Source organism: Balaenoptera borealis (assembly GCF_965194805.1).
Source record: "Balaenoptera borealis genome assembly, chromosome: 6".
Lineage (NCBI taxonomy): Eukaryota > Metazoa > Chordata > Mammalia > Artiodactyla > Balaenopteridae > Balaenoptera > Balaenoptera borealis.
The window spans coordinates 114,807,403-114,832,930 of NC_138863.1; the positions used below are offsets into that span (position 1 = coordinate 114,807,403).

Consider the following 25,528-nt stretch of genomic DNA (forward strand, 5'->3'; position numbering starts at 1 on the left):
CAGGCCCCAAGCCCAAACTTTCTGGTTCCTTGGGTCTGGAGTGGGGCCTGAAATTTTGCATTTCTAACTAGTTCCCAGATGCTGCCGGTGCTTCTGGTCTGGTGATTACCTGTTGAGCAATACTACTTTCCAGGTGCTCTGTATTATTCCCTATTGTAAATGTAATAAAACTGAGCCTTAGACAAGTTCAGTGACTTGTCCAAAGTCACACAGTCCGTTTCCCTACCCAGGTCTGCCAGTGTGTCTGCCTTTTGTGCTCTAAAGAGTTAGTTTTAGAGAAAATTAAAGCAGGTTGTATAATTTTCAAGGGTGCTATTTTGACTTTTAAATAGACAAGTATAAATTTCAGAAAAGATAAATAAAAAGACAAAACGAATGCAGTCTTTCTTAAGCAGGAAAAAATGAGCAGATGTCTGTATCTAATGAGTCTAAAATATGTGAACTCCAGTAATCCATCTGATCGGCAGAGCAACACTTCGATGCTACTGGATTATGGTTGGAAGCTATTTTGTCCTTTGGAGTTGTACTGTCAGTTCATAAAGACATGGTCTACGTAACCCATTAGCATATTCTTACCAGTGAAAGGCACAGAAGTAAAGAGTGAGCTCTCGCAATGTGGGGTTTGAAATACAGGCTAATAAAAGGCACAAAGTGACAATTCACTCATGAACGTTTGAAACCACTGTTCATGGTTTCCACATTTTAACAAACAGGCAGAAAACTAAATAAACCTACACAGCTATGATTAATCTATTTTAAAGAAGGAAAAGTGAAAGTTTGATGGGAGGAAGAACGTTTTCCCTAACAACTAATTTGAAAACCAAAAAGACTCTCCCTTTCTCCTGTTGGCTTGGAAACAGCCATTTCTCTATATTTCTTGAATTCTTTTACTTTCCCAAAGGGGTTCAACTTATATTTAAATGAAAAGTCATTTCCCAGTTTTCCACAGTCTGGAAAATAGATCAACTCTATCAAAATGAAAAATGTCACCGTATATACACTTAGCTTCCTTCAGGACATGGAAAAAAAGATGGTACCAGAAGCTGACCTGCAGAAGCCTCTAGAAAGGTCAAAATGCTCAACAGAAAACAATGATGCCATTTTTCTTTCTACTTTGGTTAGCGTTCCCAATGTTACTTTCATTTCTCGAGAAACCTACAGCTTTTCAGAGCAAGAAATATGCTCTAATGTGACATCCCTCTCAGAGGATTCAGTATCCTAATAACAAAGAATGACAGAGATGATGTGGACAGTTTATCAGTTACAATTCTGCTGTTTAAATGCACAAAATATCCAAAGTATGATGTGAACTCAAGGGGCATTTATCACCGTGCTTGGTCTGAACTGATCTCCATGCCTCCTGGGAGCACGTCCTGACAGGCAGCCCCAAAGACCAACTCCTCCAAGGTGACTGCTCTTTAAGGGATTGTTGTTAGAAGCATGGGGACATGAGACCATCAGCCACCCTGGGATCTCTCTTATCTTGCCCTCTTTTAATTACTCTAGATTACCCTAACAATTTGTAGATTGTTAATGTGATCATTTAAAAAGTGGCCAACTGTGAGTCCAGGAGAATTTCTCCTTCATTTTGATTTTCTCATCTTCAATTCTGAAAGCTTTTTAACTCTGTCTACATTTACGTCCAGTGAATATAGATGATTAAGCTTTCTTGCCAATAAAAAGACTAGGAACACTGGAAGCAGAAAGCCCTTTCTGTCCCTACATAAACTCCTTAACTTTGCTGAACCTCAGTTTTCTCACCTCTATAATGGGCACAACAGAATCTACCTCCGTAAAGTTGTAGGAATTAAAGGAGATGATGTGTACACAACCTCTATCACAGAGCCTTGAACACAGGAAGGAAGTGTTCGGTAAGTGGTAGTATGATCACTGTCTCCACATGGGCCAATTAGCTTTTAATACAAATAATAGTATTAACTGTTCACAAGAACTGGAACATTCCAAAGCTAGCAAGCTTTTGTAGGTATAAGCTTCTGGTCTATGGAGGACTAGACTCTATAGAAGGGACCAACCAGCAGAAATCTATACTCACGACTGAAAAATAGAAGCTGTGAACCTGCAGTTCTGTGGGGTCATGATGGCCTCATTTTGACATACAAAGCCAATCCATGTAAATAAATATTTGCTACTTTAAATTAAATGTATGCACCATCATATGTGTTGCAAACTAGATTTTACTGAGCATTGAATTTTTGAAACAAACTAGGATTTATTAGCATTGGGTTGACTAAAATACATGAAAGTTAACTGCTGGTGTAGGTGATATTTGGAAACACATTTAATCTTAAATAGAAAAAAAAATTCAACAAAACTTGGAAGAAGAGATCTCTGAAATGAGATACTTTTAAAGATTTTCAGAGTTAAATGGAAAATAATAGATAATCAGAGAAGAAGTAAAATTATAAGGTGTGTAAAAGGTTAAAAGAGTCAAACGGAAGAAATGCAAATGTGTGTGGTATGGACAAGCTGATGTAACAGAAATGACAGAAGTATCGTTGTGTCCTGTTTCGAATAAAGGCACAATTTTATATTATTAGGCCCCCAGATTTCCACGGCATCCTTTTTTGCATTCATTCCCGCCTTATGCATCAAAGGTCATAGCAGGAAACCAATAGACTGAATAGTGGCACATTTCCTCTTGAAAGAGGCAATTCCATTGAGAACTGGTCATGAGCCATCATTTATTTAGGGATTATGGGGCACAAGGTGGTAGGCATAGCCAGGAATGAAGCAAAGAATAAAAGGAAGTTCCAGGATCAAAAGGTCACTTCTCCCATAAAGGCAAGGCAGGCTCTGACATATCTATCCTCCCAGATTGATTTTCCCACCCCTGAGCTAGGTGTCACTCTTGACAGACCTTCCAGGGCACAGATGTTGCTGTTCATTCTGCAGCTTTTTGCTCTTTACCAAGAAAATAACAACTCTTTTCCCATTTGGAGAGGAGACTTCTTCTTTCATCCTAAGCATAGACATGGCCCACATGAGTCCACAACTTTATTGAGGACCGTGTTGGAGACTGGGGGATGGCACCTGAGCTCATCCTGGACCCATATTTTTAAGCCAACCTAACTTTCATGACACAACAGGGACTCTGTAAAGAGCCAATTCATATTTCACTTGGTTTTAGGAAAAGCTTTCCAATGAGAAGTTGGTCAGACTCTGTTCATTATGCCAGATGGCCCCCCAGTTGGCCTGCGTTTAACTTAGTCTGTAACTCACTTACTTACATGTTATCATCTCTAAGGGAGTGAAGGAAGTTAAGCCATTTATATTCACAGCCCACCAGGTATATTCCCCTAGCATATTGTGGGGAGAAATTCTAGCTGGGAATAGAATCCTGGGCCTAAATCCAGCATTTTCAAATTTTAAGAGGGAATTGAATTTGAATTTATTTTTAAAGAAAGGAAAACCTTGGGACTAAAACTTATTTAAAAGAGTTTATGGCCAAGTACACGTTTGCAAGGAAATGTTAATTACAATTTTCCACTACTCGTGGACTCAGCCAAAGGGGTGGGGCAGAAGAGTGTAACTAGCCAAGGAGCTAATGTGTGCATAAAAAGAAACATCCTGTGAAATGTTGCATTCCGTGGTTTCCTGATACTCTAAATATAACTTCATTTCCTTTCTGATGATTTTTCCTTTCAAGTGAAGTATTTTTTAATATTTTACAGAATTAATGTAATCATAGTTTCATAATTTCACATAGCACGGAGTTAAACAAAGTTTTTTTTTTATCTTCAGCATCCATTTCTAAGTCCAATAAAGATAAAAAAGGGCAAAAAATAAGCTTGCCTTTTTCTTCTCATCAGTTAAAAAAATTCATAATCATATATTTGTAAAACCTGGAATTTTAGTATCATAAAATGGCTCCTGTTGATAATGAGTCTTCTAGAGAGTACGTGTTTTAGTCTCCTAGGGTTGCCATAATGTAATGAAGAACCACAAGCTGGGGGGCTGAAAGCAACAGTTCTGGAGGCCTGAAGTCTGAAATGAGGGCATCAGCAGGGCCATGCATGCTCCCCTAGCTTCTGGTGGCCACTGACAGCGCTTGGTCTTCTTTGGTGTGCAGCCGTACAGCTGCAGTCTCTGTCTTTGTCATGACGTGCCTGCCTTCCCTCTGTGTGTGTCTGTGCTCACATGGCATTCTCCTCTGTGCCTCCCTCCACACCTCCGTCCCTCTGCGCATGTCTGTCTCTCTACCTTTTCTCCCCTTCTTAGAAGGCCACTAGTCATATTGGATTAAGGACCCATCCTATGCCAGTATGACCCATCCTCACTTACACCTTAATTATATCTGCGAAGACCTTATTTCCAAATAAAGTCACATTCACAGGAATCAAGGGCTAGGACTTCAACATAGCTTTTCAGGGGACACAATTTGACCCTTAGGAGTACCCAAAGCCAAAACAACTGAAGATGACAGGGTAGAGGAATTGATAAGACAGTTGACTTCAGTAGGAAGAAATCAGCTTTGATTACTGAGTTCTTAGGATGTATCAATATCATAATCCCTTAAACAAGTGGTCATTCCTAGCTATGATTCCTGGCCAGAGGAAGTGGCAGGCCAAAAACCCTAGACATCTCAGATATATTTATATTTTCTCCTACCTTATAAAATTAAAGTAAGCATACCAAAGACCTTTATTCACAGACTATCTGGTTCCCTTTGACACAGGGAAATTTAAAAGTATTTCCAACATTACTTGCAAGTGCACTAAACATAGGTACTAAGCAGCAGTGCTTGAGAAGGAGGAGTGGCAGGGATGTGAAAACGGGGGGAGATTTAATTCTCGGGGACTTCCTCTCTGACCACTGCCCAGTCATTAACTGAGTTTGTGTCGTAACTCGCCAGCGGTACCCTGGTTTGCAGTGGGATTCCATTTTGAACATGTATGTTGATTTAATCAGAAAAGTGTTTATCTGTCTTCCCTTATTCTAATAATGCAACTACTTATCTGTGCCACTTGTTTTTCACCTATTATTTATTAATTCAGATTCATCACCTATGATTTATTGATTCAAGAATGTTTATAGAGTTTATATTACTTGATAGGCAACGTTCTAAGTACTGCAGACAAAGCAAGGTAAAAAAAAAAAAAAAAAGACGAAGTCCCTGCCTTTGTGGATATTATGTTTTAGATGAGAAGACAGATGATAAACAAACAAAATGTAATTTAATGTCAAGTAATGATATATGTTATTAAAAAATCAAGCAGGATGAGTGGGTAGGAAATAACAAGGGTACTACTTCAGAGAGAGTGATCACATAAGGTCTCTCTGAAGAGGGGGCATTTGAAGAGTTTTGAATGAAGTGAAACTTTGAAATGTGACTGTTTGTCGGAGGAGCAGGTTGGCAGAGAGTGCAGGAAAGTGCAGAAGCCCTGAAGTGGGGCATGCGATGTGTCCCCAGACAGTTATGGCTGGAAGGGAGGGAGAGGAAGGGAATTAGAGAAGAATCTGGGAGCCAATCACATAGGACCTCGTAGGCTGTGGCAGTAACTTCAGGTTTCTAAAGTTCTGAGCAAAGGGAAACCATTGGGGGATTCTGAACAGGCAAGCATCGTGATTTGAGTTACAGTTTTTAAGGACTGCTGTGGCTGCTGGATGGAGAATACACCGTTGAGACGTGAGAGTGGGAGTGCCAAGACCACTTGGGAAACGATTGCAGCCATCCAAGCAAGAGACGGTGGTAACTTGGCCTGACCGCGGTAGCAGAAAAGAAATGGTGGAGAGTGAATGGGTTTAGGATATGTTTTAAAAGTAGAGCAAACTGGGAGTTCCCTGGTGGCCTAGTGGTTAGGATTCTGGGCTTTCACTGCCATAGCCTGGGTTCAATCCCTGGTCAGGGAACTGAGATCCCGCAAGCTGTGAAGTGCAGCCAAAAAAAGAAGGAAAAAAAAGTAGCGCGAACAGAGTTTGATGATTGTATTGGTCAGGGTCTAGCCTGGACCAGGAACCATTCTAGGTCTTTCTGTAGATAGAATTAAATACAGGGAATCACCCAGATAATGGAATAGCTGAGAAGCTAGAAGGAGACAGTCAGGCAATCCAGAGATTAGCGGAAGCAAGAAGTCCCAAGCATTCCCTAGGGATGGAGGGATGATAGCAGAGGTGACATTAAACGCCAGAAGCTGGACCATCCAATGGGAGCTAGAACGGTGGGTGGGAGGGGTTATCTGGCAGGAGGCAGAGCCAGGGAGGAGAAGCAGCTGCTGCCAGGAACACCACAGGTCACGGAGAAGGGAAGAGATGCCTTGTTTTCTCCTCTCCTCCTGCCATCCAGGATTCTGCCATTGCCTTTCATTGGCTGAACCTCCTCAGGAGCCAGAGAAAGAGGGAGCCTGGGAAACATAGTTCCCTGTGACACAAAGCAAAGCAGGGAGAAAGGAGAGGAATGCATCTGAGAACGAACAGGCAATTTACCAGAAAAGACTGGTGGATGTGGGGTATGAGAGAGAGGGGTCAAAGATAACTTCAAGTTTCCATATACGAAGACATCAATATACATATCTCATAGTAGGCACATATACTCAGGGATTTACCTACTCATTAACATATAGATTCTGTGATATGTAAACATATATACACTTTGTGTGCGTGTGTATGTGTGTATATATATATATATTTTTACACAGGCGCACGCGCACACATACACAAGCAGGGATGCCAAATGGCCTTCATCTCAAATGCTAAGGACATTCAGTGTGCAGAGGCTGCCTGAATTACTGCATGAAAAAGGATTCTGAGGCTGTGTCCGTGTTCAGCAGGAGGCGGGTTCCAGAGATTGGTAAGCAGCGCCTGCTATGGGCATGGGAGCAGGCCGTTGCCGCGTGAGAGCCAGGATTAGCCATGTCTGCACCGAAGCAGTGAACGCTGCCCGGCAGGGGCAGTGGGGGCCATCCCCTCACCGAGAGTACTTCATAAAGGGATCTCGGTTGTTTTCCTAAAGGTAGTAATAACAGCCATCATGAATCCCCCGCGGCAGGAAATAGCCATGATTAAACTGGAGTTCATGGAAAAGAGGTATTCTCATTCCCCCTTCTCTCCCAGGACTTTGAGGAGGGCGTCCTGTGTCAGCTCAGCCCAGTGGATTATCCCTTATTCTAGCGAGTACACAGGGTGACTCACACCAGCTCGGTTCCTTTTGACCCTTTCATCTTTCTGTCGATGAATCCAGGCAGTTCATATCTCGGGGCCAGACCTTTGAGTTGACGGTCTATTATGAGGTTAATCTAGAGTGAACAGTGGTGTTCGCTCAGACGTGGTGTGGCACCGGCCTCTGACTACAACCCCGTGCCCTTCCAGTGATTTCCCTGCTTGCTCTGGAGACCACCCCAGCTGGTACCTAGCCCCTTGGCAGCCAAGGCTAATGCAGACATCTGGGATGGTCTCTACCTCAGGCAAGCCTTCCATATCGGATGGGAGAGTTAGCCAAATAGGCTTTCTGAAGTCCACTCGAGGATCTCTTTGGAAAGCGGTGTTTGAAATGAAGTCAAGCGTTCGGCCACCCAAGAGCCAGGCCTGGGGTTTTCCTGTCTGCCCCTCCTCCCAGGGTGATTGTGGCCCCCCTTCAGACGTGCTCACCAGCAGCCTAAACACCCTGGTCTTCACCTCCCCCTCCATCTGCCTGTGCCTTTTACATCTTGGGAGATTTGCTTCATCTCCCCAGAATGAAAATTTGGGGGATTATCTTTAATACTCCGTTGATGCTTCTGGTGAATGTAAATTCTTGGTTTAACTAATTCACATAGCAGGTTATATGATTATTACCTCAAAATAAAAATCTTTTAATTTTTTTTTTTTAATCTCCAGTGGGATAACGTTATTTTATTGTTCAAAGGGGGCTCCCTTCCTGCTGTTTGCAATACGATTTTTAATAAATATGTAAATTTAAAAATTAAGTTACAGCATACATTGGGAGGCATGATTTTTGAAAAGACAAAAATTTGATGGATTGTAAAATTATCCGCCTTAAAATCATCAGTCACAGTGAACAGAATGTACCAACCTTGGATAATTTTAGAGCTTTTTCTTCATCTTACCTTCTGTTAGGGACTCACTTCAAATTGATTATAAAACAGTTTATTTTTTAGGCCATAATTCATTCACAGATTAATTAGATTTTCCGTTAATATCCCATCATCGTATGGGATGGGAACCAGTGGTGTTTTGTAGTTGTTCAGAGTTGCAGGAGAGAAACCCTGATTGCTATTCCCAAGTGACTGCAGCTTCTGGCACTAATCACTAATCACATTCAGACCACATAAAGTGTAGCATCCTTCCCCTGGTTTCTTTTCTAGCTGGCTCACAGCAAGAGATCTTTATTGGCCCTGGCGAAGAGACCAAAATGCACTTAAACACTTTTGTGAGGGGCGATTCTTTTTCTCCCCCTTGCTTACAATGGCATTTCTGTAGCCATCTCCTAAAAGATCAGGAGAATATGTGTGTGTGTGTGTGTGTAGGTGTCCATGCTTAGCCGGCCTGGACTTAAACATGTCTTTCCTAGCCATTTTCCAGTGAGGGGCAGCCTTTGGATTAGTTTCATAATTTTAAATAATCCTTTTGATATCACCCAACAGGCATATTTAAGGGACAGTGTGCCAGTAACTTCTTGACCAACGATTTAAGGAAAAGTATTTTTTTCCAGTCACTTAAGAGAACTGCTGATACACATGGCAGAGAAACTATCCACACTGTGAGCCAGCCAAGCGAAACACCAGCCCAGTCACATCAAACCGAAACTCTGGGTTTTTACACAGTTGAAGAAAAGATAATTATCCTCCCCTCTGCCCCCTCCATGCTCACTATTATACCTGGTGCCAGTTCTGATGTATGAAAAGTTGCTACCTGTTGCATTGGTCTGCTTCTGCCACATCGCATTTTTCTTCTGTGCCCCAAAGGACACAGCCCAGGCCAGACATCTCCCCGGGTGACCCTAAGGTTTTACTTTGTCCTGCATTGAGGGATTCAGTCACTCCAGGCCTCTCAAAAATCTCTTGTATTCTTTAAGGACATCCAGTATTCTTTAAATTTATCCCAGTATTTCAAACCTTCATTCTCAGGCAATTCCCCATTTTATTCTGTGCACAATGAGGAGTTTTTCCTTCACATAAAACTACTTGGATGTTTAAAAAGCCTTGCTGACATATTCAGTCTTCCCACTGCTAGATGATATAATCCCCACTTTTTTCCTGTGTTTTAGTCTCTAACCGTGCAGTCTGTAGTGCTGCTGATTATTTCAAGGAGCTCGGTTTATGGCAAAAGAAATGCTACTTGAAAGTCATCTGTGAATCAATTTTTTTGAAAATCAAAATCTATTTACCTGTTTACTTACTGGGAAAGTTGTTACCTTTACTATCTAAATAAAGGAAACCTAAATGTCTTCTGGGTGATTAGAGCTTTAACTACCCCTCAGGAAATAAATGAATGTTCCCTACCAGACTGTATAGCATCTTGTCCGTGGAACTCAATCACTTTCAAAGACAATAAAGGGCATTAGAGAGAAAGATAAGGTAAAGATAGGAAAAGGAAAGGTGACCAGTAAATAAGAAATATAACTAGCGAACTCCCTTTATTCCACTAACATTTGTGGATCTCCTATGTGCCAGGTGTTCTGGGCCCAAGGGGTGCAAAGATACACCACAAAGGCTCACTGGTGCCATGGTAACAGTCTGCACAGGGATGGAGGGAGAACAAAAAGGACAGTGGTCAAGTCAAAACTACAATGAGGTATCACCTCACACCAGTCAGAATGGCCATCATCAAAAAATCTACAAACACTAAATGCTGGAGAGGGTGTGGAGAAAAGGGAACCCTCTGCACTGCTGGTGGGAATGTAAATTGATACAGCCACTATGGAGAACAGTATGGAGGGTCCTTAAAAAACTAAAAATAGAACTACATACGCCCCAGCAGTCCCACTACTGGGCATATACCCTGAGAAAACCATAATTCAAAAAGAGTCATGTACCACAATGTTCATTGCAGCTCTATTTACAATAGCCAGGACATGGAAGCAACCTAAGTGTCCATCGACAGATGAATGGATAAAGAAGATGTGGCACATATATACAATGCAATATTACTCGGCCATGAAAAGAAACGAAATTGAGTTATTTGTAGTGAGGTGGATGGACCTAGAGTCTGTCATACAGAGTGAACTAAGTCAGAAAGAGAAAAACAAATACCGTATGCTAACACATATATATGGAATCTAAAAAACAAAAAAAGTGGTCATGAAGAACCTAGGGGCAGGACGGGAATAAAGACGCAGATCTACTAGAGAATGGACTTGAGGACACAGGGAGGGGGAAGGGTAAGCTGGGACAAAGTGAGAGAGTGGTATGGACATATATACACTACCAAATGTAAAATCAATAGCTAGTGGGAAGCAGCCGCATAGCACAGGGAGATCAGCTTGGTGCTTTGTGACCACCTAGAGGGGTGGGATAGGGAGGGTGGGAGGGAGATGGAAGAGGGAGGAGACATGGGGATATATGTATATGTATAGCTGATTCACTTTGTTATAAAGCAGAAACTAACACAACAAAGTAAAGCAATTTTACTCCACTAAAGATGTTAAAAATAATAATAATAATAATAATAATAATAAAAAAGACTGAAGGCAATATTATGCAAGGCAGTGACAGGTGCAATCAGCCTGTGGAAATTCACAGTATCTTCATTGTGGAGCTGGGCTTTGATTATTCCTTACCCTACATGTAAATAAGTTCACAGGCTCTTTGAAGAAAGGCCCCATATAAAACCACTGTAGTCACTTGCAGCCCCCCACTTCTGAAAAAATATCCTGTAGTGTGTGGTTTGCTGATACATGGGTCAAAGGGCAATAGACAACACCTTTCCCACCCATTCCAGCCAAGGAAAGAGTAGAAAGTCAGTGTAAGATTAAGAATAAAAGCATCTTTCATTTACCTACTTTGTTTATGTGGTGGTAGACCAAGCAGTGGCCCAGGTGTTGGATGTGAGTTTACAGATATCAGAAAGGTCTGTCACCTGCTATCCCTAATGTTTAAGGAGTGGTTTTTGAAGTTTGTTGTTTGGGGGTTTTCTTTTCTTTTGGAGGGGAGAGGCAAGGAATTTAGAAGCATTATGAGGGCATTTACCATCTGTTTAAAACGCCCTTGCCCCAGGGTGGGTAGTGTGTCAATCGTCATCATTTTTCTGGTAGCTTCAGGAAGCCCCCTGCTTAAATATCACCAGATTTTGATAGGCTGTAATATGGAAGAGTCACAGATTAAATACAGATGAATTTCACTTGACCCACACATTTGTTTTAAATAAATATTGGGAGATTTCATATATGAATTCTAGATTTTCATTTCTCTTGAAAGATCAGGAGTTCTGGCAAGAATGAGCCCACATGCTCACAGGGTAAGACTCAGCTGGTGCTGAGGCAGGAGGTGGAGCGACTGAGAGAGGGAACTCTGCAGCTGGACCCCTGGACTTGGATCCAGGCTCTGCCTGTCCTCACAGCTTGTGTGGCCGTGGGCAAGAACCTCAGCTCCCTGTGCCGCCCTTTCCTCATGTATTAAATGGTGTAAGTAATGGTCCCTGCCTTGTAGACTTCCATCCAGCCTTTAGGACAAGAACAAGCGCTACGTGGATGTTTGTTACATTAGCAGCAGCTGCCCCTCTAAATGGGCACTTGGGTTCACCACCATCCCCACTACCCGCTCATGCCATCCATGCGTTTGCGCTGTTGTCAGATCCTTCCCAGCCGGCTCCACTGGCAATGAATTTTCTTCCCCTGGTCTAGAACCAGGTCATCCATCAGCCATCGATGGGGGAAAGGGGGAGTTTCAGCAAAGATAAGAAGGAGACTAAAGGGGCATATGTGGAAAGACTCTTGTAGCTACTCCTGAAGTTCAGATCTTTGTTCAGGTCCACAGAGACTTAAGTACAAGAGCCATAAAAGGATGGACAGATGACTCTTGCCCTGTGCATCCCCGAAGTGCCTGAATCACGGGAAGGTGGCTTTAACAGCAAGAGAATGCTTCCTTTCACCCCGCTAAGGATCTGCTGCCTGGTGGGAAGGCAAGGATGTGGGCGGAAGGGGGGAATTTGCTATGATTCATCTTAGCTCCTGGACCTGATAAATCAGAACCATGGTTTTCTAGCTTGTTGGAAGGCGGCATTAACTAGAGCTTCCTTCCCTTTAGTTAACTTGCTCACAGATCAAGAGGTTAAAGCTTTCTCTGCCCGTCATCAGCAGAACATTTGTTTCCAATGTTACTGGGTGAAGGGCTTGGATGTTTCTCCCCCAAGGTACCCCCAGGAGTCCTGCTGAATGAGGCCACTGGTCGCCCATAAACACAGGTGCTGCTCCTTTTCACTTGAAGCATGCTGCTGTCCATTCTGGGATGAACGTCTCGATGCCATCACAAACATTTTCCCTTTCAGCAATTTTTTTTCCTTGAGGCAGGAGAAAGAGACCCTCTCATTATTTATCTAGAGTGTTTGATAGGCCTCCTTTGAGAAGGTCATTGTCTGCAACAGTAAAAATAATCATGGGATTTCTGGACAAGCTGGCAAAAGAAAAATGATTCATTATTTCAAGAATTATTTTGCCTTCAGTCCCCCAAATGGATGAAGGCTTCCAACAATATGTAAGAGAGAGTAAGGCTTAACTTATTATATGAAAGGTTACATTTTAAAGGGAAAAGAAGTTCAAAGATTACATTTTTAGCTCGGCTCTAATATATCTGGAGTCAAGGCGGTCCGTCTGTTACCCCGTGGTCTTCTGGATGTTATTGTACTATTCCCTTTGCAAAGGAGGCCTCCCTGCCCTCCTTCCCTTCTCATCCATCTGGGCTAATGAGATTGGAAGAGTTTTTTTAGATCCTATTCAAACAGCACCCCGTCCTTCTGGTCCCTTTGGGAATGCTGGAACAGATAGCATGTTCATCCATACGGGCTCAAGCCGACCTTACATGTCTTGCCGCGTCGCACAAAATCGTGCATCTTCACAGCACAATATACTCTGCTGATAGGAGGTGGCGTGGTTGTGTAGCCCTTTAACTGCCATGGGTAGTGTCGTGAAATAGACCAAAGGTAGCTTATAACATGGCTCACGCACCCATGTCTGGTACCAAGACGCCTATTATGCTGGGTTATTTTTGAAATAAAGTTTGTTTGGCATCAGTGCAAGCCAGATACCCAGCATGAGGCAGCTTGACTGATAAAGATACTGAATTTTAAAATGAAAACTGGAGAGGCTGAGCGATCAATATGACCTTGACCACTCATAAGCCAAATAATTTATGGAAATGACGCAAAGACCCTGTGAACTCCTTTGCCTGACAGAAAGGTTTGAAATAATATTTTAAGAAAATTAAAAGCAAACATCCCCTGGACCTTCTTTACAGATTAGATCTGAAATGAAGGACCCTGAGTTACACAATTAACTATTGATTTTTGTTGATCCATCTTTAATTCTCATTGCAATCCAGTTGTGTTTACACGGTCGTGGTGGGCAGGCGTACTTCACTTGGAGCAAGGCTCCTTTCACTTCTACATTAATTTAAACATTAAATTGTCCTGCACACGTGAGACAAAAATAAAGCTTATTTTTATTGTAGCGGACGGGTGACGTAAACCTTATGAAGTGGCATTAAGCCAGTCTAGGTGGTTCATGAACATAATCGCTTCTATAATGCAAGAGTCAGTTTGTCATTTGAATATATTACAGATGGCGGGGAGAGAATAAAAAGCACCTGGGTGCTGCCTGGTACTAGAATGTTGTCCAAAGGTGGCTGTAATTTAATCTCCTTACAGTTTCATTTCTTGATTTCACACACTCAGTAATATCACTGACTATCACCCAGATAGTCAGTCTTACTGACGTTTCTAAGAATGTCACCATTGTCCTGTTTACACTCTCACTTAAAAGCAGCAAAACACATCACCAGGTTTCCCCTGTCTTAAGGAGATAGGGATCTGAATTTAAGCAAATTGCTGGGACTGGCTCAGACCAGGAAAGACAGCACTTGCTGGCTGAAGGACGCCCTTAACAAGATGGTAGAGCCAGTGTTGGTACCGTTTATCACAGGCCTGATCCTTTCAATAACGTTGCACCCCAAGACAGAAGCTTACTGTTTCTGCTCTGGCTCCTGCATTTCCAGGAAGCGATGGCAGCTTCTGCTTCATCCAGCCACAAGCCCAGCCCACCTGGAGGTGCAGAAGAAGGCCCCAGTTGCTCAGCAGAGCTGCCCAGCCAGCGTGGCCTTGGGATGTGAATCCACAGGTCTCTGCACTTGACGGAGAGAGGAAATTGCTTTTGCCAAAGTAAACAGTAGTCAGACATCCATTCATCCAAGGACCATCCTGGTTCTTGAGGCCACCCTAGCATCCCGAGACCATGCCTCTGCTAGTGTATCTAGGGACTGGAAAGCAGCGAGGCTCTCACAGCTCAGATGAACGTCGGAAATGATCTTATTTTACATGCCTCTTCATCATGGAAAAGCAGACATTACAGAAATCTCAGACAAGTCTATGAGCTCCAAAAGGGAATGATGTAGTGAAAATAGATCTAATAGTGACTTTGTTCGTTGATATGCGATAAATAGCAACTCCAAGAAATGCAAGATATGGTGTCAGAATCTGAAGAAGAAAGCAGAACCAAACCTAGTGCATGGCCTCCAGAAGTGTGTCATCTAATTGAGAAGTGAGACATTGATATGAAAAGAGACTACATATTAGAATGAATATAAGTTCAGGGTTGAAATGGATAATTTGGCCATTTAGGCCAGGAATTCATAGAAAGACCCCTGTGGATTAGGTACTGTAGAAACAGAACCAGCAGCTGTTAATAACCAAAAAAAAAAAAAAGATATAAAATGTGGTTACTATTGACAATGCTATGGAATTAGAGAAAAGAGAAAAAATTCCAATTTAAGCATGTTACATTTAGGAGATAACTAGGCCCAGAAAGATTAAAAAAGGTGAATGTAGGGATTCCCTGGTGGCGCAGTGGTTGAGAATCTGCCTGCCAGTGCAGGGGACACGGGTTCGAGCCCTGGTCTGGGAAGATCCCACATGCCGCGGAGCAACTAGGCCCGTGAGCCACAACTGCTGAGCCTGCGCGTCTGCAGCCTGTGCTCCGCAACAAGAGAGGCCGCGATAGTGAGAGGCCCGCGCACCGCGATGAAGAGTGGCCCCCGCTTGCCACAACTAGAGAAAGCCCTCGCACAGAAACGAAGACCCAGCACAGCCATAAATAAATTAAAAAAAAAATTTTTTTTTAAAAGAAAGGTGAATGTAAATAGTCATTAGTTAACCTATTAACCTATGGAAAACATTTGCCTAAATGATCTTAAAGACTAAAAATGGGAGGAGGTCAAAAGAAGCTCAGCAAGTTAAGGAATTATTTTAAAATTAGGATTAGGGTAAAGGGGCACATTCAGAACTTTGAGTTTGACAGGATATTTGTGTTCTAAATGCCATTATCAGACCAAATAGGAGGCTGGTAGACTAGCCTAACAGTTCTCAGGGATTCATCTCCTAATATATCTGAAGCTTTGTTCTCTATTGACATCCTAATGAAAAATCCTTAGCATGTACGTTCCATGTGAGCAGTAAGTTTGTCTCATACACCTCTCTATCTCCAGTGTCTAGAATGCTGTCCTGTACGTAAAAGGTGCCCAACAAATATCTCTTGAATAAATAAATGATGTTGCAAGAGCAGTGTAATCCCTATTTAAATATTTGTTAAATCCAGGTCCGGAGTTGAAGTAGTGATTGTCAGTGTCATATTGTGGCAAAGGATGGAATCCGGAACAAACGTGGATTCCCACTGGCATTCTCCCAACTAGCACATCCTTCCATTCTGGACCCCCCAGTGCTTACTGGGTAATGAGGAATAAGAGCATCTTACAGTTGTGTGCAACACACAATATAAAGCCTAATGTTTCTAAATCTTTAGAACAATTTCCACCAAAGAATCTTCTCTTTAGAATAAGGATCAATAAATTGGTACTGATTCTGAGTTGCTCTGACTCTCGGGATTCGATATGTTAAATATCCTTGGGAAATAACTTCATCCAAAGCAAAGGCTGACTGGCCCTAGAACTGAAACATAAATTACATTGGGAGATGAATAGCTTAAACCTGAGTAGAGCTAACACTCTTACATCCACAAATATCAGTGTGTCTCTGGATGACCCTTAGCACTCAGTCTCATTGAATTCCATGGCTATTGCAAAGCACCTAATAGACTGGATACCACAGTGCACTGTGAATCCCAAATGGTCTACCAACTTCCGCTAGAATTCCAGGTTGCCTCATTATTTATAGGTTAATAAGTAACACAGAATGTTTTTCCCTGGTTTTGGCCCTCACAACATACTTCGTAATAAAAACTTAGCCCTTTCAGGTACGTTTTTATGATGTCCACCACTATGGTGATATTGGAGATGTTCCTTTGGAAGGGGAACATCCATGAAAAAAAACAGTCTAACTTTCTTTTAACATTCACCCAATCCCCCCTAAAAAGTGTGTTTTATTTTTTCTTGAAGGAGTAGCCCAAACTCTATCACTCCAAGGTGAAGACATAGCTCTATGGTACTAGAATACACAAATGGTCCCTTCATGCTGTATTTTCCTCTGACGAGGGTCATGGGCTCTTTATGCTACAAATACACTGACATCTAAGCCAGGCATGGCCAAGCTCGCTGGACAGATAGGTATCCTGTTTAAGACCTGAAATGATGGAAAGGTTAGTCAAAGAAAAAAGTCTAATCATTCTTTGATGGCAAGTGAGTAGCATATGAATTTATTTTTATCCATAATGGTGCCTGTAAATGAAAGGCCAGAAAGGTTTGGTGCCCACACTCTCATCAGCTGGAATCATTAGCCTGACACTAAGATGAACAGACTTAGAAGTTCCAGCCCAGAACCTGCTCAATTCTCATTCCTAAATAAACATTTTGGTTAATATTATTATGCTGGAAGAAGAAAAAGAAATCTGACAACACAAATAAGCATGTTACATTTAGTTAAGCTAACCATACAAGCTGATATCAATGAGCTGGCTTGCTTCCCCAAGTCTAGGTCACTGTGAAACAGTGCAGATTTTACTTTTGGAGAAACTGACCAGTAGCGATCAAATCTGATGTATTACTTAAGGTGATTAACCTATATTTTAAATTAAATTTGTGGATCCATCCACCTCCTAGAAAACAAAAATAAAAAAATACAAGTTTTCAAATGGGCATTTCACGTGATGGCACTAACGTTAGAGAAATCATGAATGTGTCTTTTGTGTGTTCATATAATCATTTTGCCCAATCGTGATTACATGCCTTTCCTTTTCGCAAATGCCTTTCTCTGTCATAAACAAAGTTTAGGGTTTTCCTTATGTTCCTTTTTTCTCTTCCTGCTGAGGGACCCGGTCCCACATCTCCCCCATTTTCCATATCCTTAAAGTGACTTCCTTCTCCTTCCGTCCTTTTGATCTGGTCTTTAAATGTCCTTTGCAGCCACTGTTTATCTCCAAGCTAAGTTCTTTTCCTTTCCTCAAGATATATTATTTTCTAACGACCCTAAGCTTCCTACTGCACTTCTCTCTGCTTGCTTTTTTTTTTTTTTTTTCTCCCAAAAAGTAAGCTCATTTTTCCCCTCTGGTTCAGGGCTTCTAACAGAGGTCATTGAAAGTCATTGATCATGGTAAAGGACAGCAATACAGGTAATAATATAGTCATAAAAGCACATCTCAGCTGAAAATTACTCTTTCACCTAATAAAACCAGTTTGCCCTGGAGATACTGAAGGATCTTCAGGAACCCAGTAAGGAAACAGAGTGCCCCAAGTGCGGAATCGTATCTCCCAGTATGTGGTTGGGTGGAGAGAACGGTTCTCTATTACCGATCTGTCACATTAATTTTTCAGAAGGGCAAGTGAAGAGTAATGTGTCCAGTTGAGGTAATCGAGGGAACTGAACACCGAGAGAAAGTAATTATCCAAGCTGGAATTTGACCAGGTTAGCAGGGTCAACACCACCACTCTCAAGAAGAGTCTGGAGGGTCTTCCCTGTTCACCAAAGGTCACTTTATCTATTTTTTATGTCTCATTCAGAAAGTAGCTCCACCAGGAATACAGTAAGAGGTGGCATTAAAGAAGAGATTAACCTGTGCCTCTGAGAAAAGAGAAATGACTTGAGCTGCATCGTTTTCCTTGAGGTTGGCCTGCCCCCAGCAAATATCACTTAACATAGACGTTGTGTGTGCACAGATCTTCAACTAAGAGACCCAGGATTAAAATACTTCCTCCCCATTCCCACAAGAGCATAACACATAATCATCTTTCCAGCGCCCAAGATGTGCTCATCAGGAAAGGGATGGGGGAGATCACACCTTCTGCTCCAACTCAAAGCTCTGGATCAGCCAGCCCGTCTCCTCTATTTGATCCATCTGCTTCCAAATGGAAGCTTGGCTATATTTCTCATCTGCTAAATCATCTTACTCCCATTGCTTCACCCACAGAGAGGTTTCTCTGCCCAAACCAACTCACTGCAGTCTCCAGATTTTCTCGCATCTTCCTGGCCCCGATGCATGTATGACTGTTTGGTTAAAATCTGCATCATCACACATAATGAGAAATGTTGGGTTGCGGTAGGGGCACGATGCTGACACTTCTTCCCAATTTCGGGGCTGTTTCTTTCCATGTGGAAGGAGTTCCCTAGGATAACACTCCTGGGGTCTCTAAGCTCTGCTCATTCACTTCTCAGGAGAAGGAGGAGTGGCTTGTTTAGCAAATTAACAGATACACAGTATATATAAAATAGATAAACAAGAAGGACCTACTGTATAGCACAGGGAACTATGCTCAATACTTTGTAATAACCTATAAAGGGAAAAGAATCTGAAAAATAACAGATATTATACATTTATAACTGAATCACTTTGCTGTACACCTGAAACTAAGACAACACTGTAAATTGACTATACTCCAATAAAAAATAAATAGCAAGTTTAGGAAGTGAACAGGGAAAGCTTAAGCCCATCTCCTGCTCTCGCTGCCCTCTCTCAGGAGTCAGGCTGGCTGGAGAAGCAACACTCACGTTGTAGGTTTAAGAAGAAGATACTTGCGCCCAGCCCAGGGCTGCCAGCCCAGTCTAAGCCTGTCTGCTTCTAGACCGCTGCTAAGAAACTCACTTCTTTGAAGATAGAAACCTCATTCTCCCTCTAAGCTTTCTCAGTAATAAAGCTGATATTTTAGCCTCCCATCAGTCTTTTTCTTTTAACTCTTTCTTCAGTTCATTCAGATCTAAGGTGGGGAAGAGAAGTATTTATTGTGTTACCTGAAATGCCAATAATAGATGCATAGAAGACACACAATTAAGAATATTTTGGAGTCACGGAGCTTATAGAGTGGGAAGATTCTTAAAAAAAAAATCTTTAGTGTAAATAAACTAAGGTTCAGAGGGGTCACACAGCTAATTAGCACAGCGCCAGGAACGGAACACTGGCTTCCAAATACCTCGTCTTGTACGTAGTGATTAAAATCCCAAGTTCTGTGGTCAGGCTTCTCCTGCTTGAGTCCTGATGCTCTAATTTATTAGCCATGTGTATGTGGCCTAAATATTTGAACCTCTCTACTCTCTATGTCCCTATGAGTATCATGGGGATGAAAATAGTACTGTCTCAGAGGGTTGGTGTAAGGATTACATGAGATAATTCATGCACTGCCTTCAACCCAGTACCTGACACATAGTAAAAACACTCTATAAATGCAGCTATTGTTTTCCTACCACATGTCTCGTTGAACTGATTGGCAGTGAATCATTATAGCAATAGAGAAATAAGAAATCATGTGGATGAAGATACTGTTTACGTTAATTTGTGCTAAGAGCTCTAGCCCTCTTTGCAAATATTAGTGCCCAGCTGAGGAATGATGCTGCATTTCAATTCTACAGGTAGATCTGAATCTTCTTCTGACATTTTACAGTAGACAGACTAACCAATATTTTCAAGATATAATCAACAGGTGGAAACTTACATGAAATAATAAGAGTAGCCTTCATCATAGAACACTAATCCATTGTGCTAGTTCATGAATTTGCTACTTGTTTCTCCCCTGCTGTGGGCAGGAGTTTCTGGCTGTACATGTATAACATGTATCTCTCTGAAGCTGGTCTCATCATGAGTATATTTTTTTCTGGTTTATCACTTGAGTTTTTCTGTATCACCTTATACATTTTCCCCATCTTTTCCTTATGACAAAGGCACATATCACCTTCTGTTTTATCCTTCCTTGTGTTCAGGCTATTGGTCTAGGCAGAATCTCTATTGTTGACTATGGGGGGGAAATGGTATGTGTTTCTGTGTTGAAAATCAGGAAACCAAGTTTGCAGGTCTAATTTCACCTGAATTTGAATTTGTGTGAACCACAAATTCCATAAATACCCCATGTAAAGTATAGCTGACACCAGCCTCCCTCACCTTCCAGCCTGAAGTAAGAGCAAAGTGAGATCATAGATGGGAAAGCTCTTTGGAAATAAAAGCTATTTGTTATTTATAACCCAGGTTTCTGGGCTGATACTTTCCTGAGTCTGGGCTGGAATTCTTGGAACCCCTTGGGATAGGCATAGCTCTGTGTTTCTGTCTTTACAGTGATTCTGTCCATTATAGAATCTTAAAGGGCAAGAGATAGACTATCTGGCAACTACAAGACCTGAGATAGACCATAGAATGGTCTACAGATGCAGTAGGGGCACATGAAATGGAAATTTCTTGTAATGCACTCCTTCTTACCTACTATATATCTTAATACTATTCACCCTTCAAAAGCATTCTAAGAGCCCCCTCTCCTTTTCTATGAAACTCTCTCTGAGAATCAAGACCACATAATTATTCGCACAGATTATTCATAGAGTAGATTGGTTTGATTGATTGATTATTTGACTACAAGGAATTAAATTAGTTAAGGTATAATTACTAAGGGATTTCTGGAGAATATGTCACTATCTACTTCTTGCTTGAATTATTGTTAATAATGTCATCGTTACACGAAAGATAGGAAAATATTTAAGAATGAGCAGAGCTATTTATTTTAAACTTGAAAATACATTCTCACCCTTTTGAGCCCTACTTTTGTTCCCAAGTGCAGTGAAAAGCCCCACCAAAAAGTGAACTGTACAACTGTTGCCACCTATAGGTGGCAAGTGTAGTATATTAATTTTATCATAATTTCAATGAAGCACATTATACAAAGGAAATGACAATGTTTTATGGAACCCACACAATCTTCAGGAATCTTTACTGGGTTTGTTACCATTAATATTATTGTTGCTGTTCTGTGATTCTTTTGTGTTTTTTTTGTTTTGTTTTGGGGTTTTTTTTAAATTTATTTATTTATTTTATTTATGGCTGTGTTGGGTCTTCGTTTCTGTGCGAGGGCTTTCTCTCTAGTTGCGGCAAGTGGGGGCCACTCTTCATCATGGTGCGCGGGTCTCTCACTATCGCGGCCTCTCGTTGTGGAGCACAGGCTCCAGACGCGCAGGCTCAGTAGTTGTGGCTCACGGGCCCAGTTGCTCCGCGGCATGTGGGATCTTCCCAGACCAGGGCTCAAACCCGTGTCCGCTGCATTGGCAGGCAGATTCTCAACCACTGCGCCACCAGGGAAGCCGCCTGTGATTCTTATTTCAGATGCTCCCCTTAAAGGTAATGTGGGCTGATATTTGTGAAGTTCTTTTCCACGATAGAGGTTAAGAACTTGGGCTCTGCAGGCAGACTGCCTGGGTCCAAATGAAGACCCCACCACGTACTGCTCCATGACCTTAAGTTACTTAACTTCCTCCAGGCTTGATTGCTTGTAAATGAAGATAACAATGACACCTGCCCCATAGAATTGACGTGAGGATGAAAACAGATCATCCATGCAACGTGCTTAGCCGAGTGTCTGTGCAGAGCAGGCGCTCAATTAAACGCTGTTATTACCATGACTAGTTTTCAAAGCACCTTCACATACATTTGCTGCAAACTGGCGTGCACTATTGTTACCGAAAGTGGGAGTCTGGCTGCTGGCCGCTCTAAAGCCAATAAAGAGGCAAGGCTGGTGGAAAGGAAAATTTGCTTTATTTCGGAGGCTGGCAACCTGGGGGGGAGGTGATAAGCAGACTCCCGTCCAAAGGGCGACCCCACCCTCCAGCCCCTGCACTGACGATCAGGGGGCAAGAGCTTTTATAGACGGAGGGAGGGGGCTGCATGAAGAAACGGCAGAGTCAGCTCTGACCGTCGTCTTGAAATTGGTCATGCGGTGGTCTGAGCTGCAGCATCTTGATTGTTTTAAGTACAGTTAGTCTTCAGTTCCAGGGTCGGTTTGTTCCCATTTCCTCAAGGCCAATTCTCGGAATTGTAGCAGCTTATGTCATGGCTACAGTCTGGTCATCATGTAGTTAACTCTACCACCTGCTGGGGGTTTCAGTACCTGTAAGACAGCTCAAAGGATATGGCTCAGACTATTCTCTATAGCCCTTGAGGAGGAACTAAAGGCCCTTGACTTTGCTTACTGACTAAACTATTATTGTTTTGTCCTGTTTGATTGTTTCCCTTTGCTTCTGTATTTTCTCACTTCTTTGATTAAACTTATCCTTTGCCTAAAGTTTTTCTACAGACAAAAGACAGGCAGGGGACATGGGGACATGGGGCGGGGGGGGGAGGTGGGGACCACAGAGTCCTGCTCCGTTTCACTGTTTTGTTACCATTCGACAGATCCATCCTTAGCACAATCCTGTTGGACCTCGATCCCTCCTTATGTTTTAAATTTAAATGTTATGTGACTTCAAACTTTTTAACATACCTGAGATCTGACAAGACAACATTGAGGCTGGTTGGGTATGCTTCTAATTCGAGGCAGGGAAGTAAGCTACTTCAGTGCTTTTGTTCTTAGCTAGCAGGACCACTGGAGAAATCCCAGCCAACAGTTGATATCCTGCTGATGGTAGAGAAAGCCGAGTCCATCATCCAGCCTCCATCGAGAATCTACTGACGATGTGCGCTGGGCTAGGTTTTCAGGGGGAAAGCTGATGGGAGAAGGGGGGTGAGGGGGGCCATCTAGGACATAAAAAAGAAGTATAAGACATGATCGCTAGCTCAGAAGTTCACACACTGCAAAGATTGCTGTTTGACATACATAGTGGGGGTTATTTTTGTTATTATTGATTTGTTTTTTTTCTTAGTATAAGCAAATAATTAAAATTAGAGGATTTTAAAGATAAGCAAATATTGTCCTAGATTCATGGCCTTACCTTTAAAATCAAAGACCTGGGCCCATGTTTTTGCACAGCTGCAATGAGCTAGGTCTAAGTAGCTGCTCCTGCCTTTAGGGGAGGCACGTACTCTTGAGCGGACCACAGTCCTCACCACTCCCTGTAGCTCCCCAGCACTGAGGTCGAATGTCAGCGTGGCCTCATTGTCACTCTTACACTGATGTTGTTCTCATAGTCCAGAAATATTTCGGTACCCGCCCCTCATCAAAACTGTGAAAATAAAAGGAAGACCGAGAAGGCATGTGATTTTTCTTACAATGGGCCATTCCTTCATTTCCATCACCTCCCCAGCCAAGGTAGGCCTTTGTCATAATTAATTGAAGAACCAAACCTACAAGCAGGAAACATTTAGAAAACAAGATGCACTATTTGTGTCCCATAGACAGCGGGTGTTTTCATGGTAAATAATCCTTCCCTTATCACTACCTGAATACACTGAATTATACTTTTCACCTGTCTCCCCTCCAAGACTACAAATTCTTCTAGACTAGTGATTCTCAAATGTTAGCATGTGTCAGAATCACCTGGTGACCTTGTTAAAAACTTTTTCTGGGACGCTGCATTACTGATGTAGTTAAGTCGGGGCGGGACTCGAGAATGTGCATTTCTAACAAGCTCCCCCGTGATGCTGACGCTGCAAGGTGTCTGGAGAACACAGTTTAAGACCCACTGATCTAGAATAAGAATGCTATCTTACTATTATCTATTGTTCCGTTTATTGAGCACCTACTCCTGTGTGTCAGGGTCTTCAGGTGTTCTGCTTCTAATACTTAACAGCAATCCTGAAATAAAGGTATGTCTTATTAACTTTCCCTGAGGAAGGGTGCTCTTGGGCACTTACACAGCCAATGAAAGGGCAAGGCTGAGACTCAAGCTCAAGTCCGCCTGCCTCCAGGGCCTCACTCCCCTCCTACAGGACGTAATTGTATTCAGCTGTGTATCCTCAGCACCGAAACCTTCCACCTGCCTCATGATCGCTTCTCTAGTGAGTGTTTATTGAATGAACTTGAGATCCACATTGACCAGAAATAGGCAAGGAAAAGGTTCTTGAATAAAGAAAAAGGGAGAAGATATTCAGGTAAGGAGGAAATTGCATTGAATGGCCTCTATTTACCTACATTTGGTACAATCAAAGCTTTCCTACTCCCTCCATGTATTTTGCATATTGTACTTTATAATTCTTTTTAAAGAATGCTCAAAATTGGCACACCGTGAGAAGGGGCTCCGGCATGGAGTCACTCCTAATTATGGGGCCGCTTTTTTGTAATCACCTAGGAATGTGTTCCTCAGCCCAGCTCTTTTTCGAGGTAGCCGTTTCAGATTGAAAATTGCTCTGTGAGTAATGCTCCTGTACGTTAATCGTATAATGAAATAAGCATCACTTCAAGGTTGATTTTCAAGTATCCCCATAGAATTACACCGTTTCCCCATAGCAGAGAGAGAAATGCTGTCTGAGTCTGCTCTTGGGACACCGGAACCATCCACTTCTGTATCTTTTTCTTTTCTCTTTCTGTTAAGTATTTAGCATGTGAGAATTCACAGGCTTTGGCTATGTCTGTTTTTGCCCAGATCCAAACACAGTTTCCTCATTGTACCTTTGATATCCATCGTAGCAATGTTGCAGGGAGGGATGGAACTGCCTATGTTGGGGCCTTGGACAGTAGCAATTGTGATGGTTTGGCATATGTGGATGGCAAAATGAAAAAAAACATACAGGACATCTTGTTCTTTATTACAAGAGCATGGAAGGCCACCAGACAGGAATTCAAATCCTGTTCTCCATCACTTGCTGAGCCACCTTGGGCAAGTGACCCTGTCACTCTGAGCCTTGTTTTCCTTCTCTCTAAAGTGGGGATGTGTAACTTACAGGTCTGTGAAAAAGGGCTTATAAATAAAATACTTAGTGTCTTTTACATGGTGGATGCTGAATAAATGGTAGCTATTGTTATCATCTCTAAGGCCTGTTCCTACTTCCTGGATGGAATTTTTGCCTGAAAGAGGAAAAAGAAATGAGAAATGTGGTTAGTGGCTTTAACACCTCCACCCTTGCAGTTTTTGCATCTATGCAAAAACTATCTATTCCCTCTCACCTCGGACCTCAGGAGCCACTTGAGCAACTAAATATATTCATGTTTACAGAGTTTACCTGCAGTAATTATCGAATATGACTGCAGTGTTTTATGAAGTCCCAGAGACTACCAGTAACAGCCTATAAATATCCCTG

The 25,528-nt window shown here is 42.2% G+C and overlaps 1 protein-coding gene across 15 annotated transcripts in view; it reads left to right on the top strand.

Moving 5' to 3' along the window:
- NCKAP5 (NCK associated protein 5) overlaps positions 1-25,528 on the top strand; it is a 1,102,730-nt gene that overhangs the window by 1,075,033 nt on the left and 2,169 nt on the right. The window lies entirely within an intron of this gene.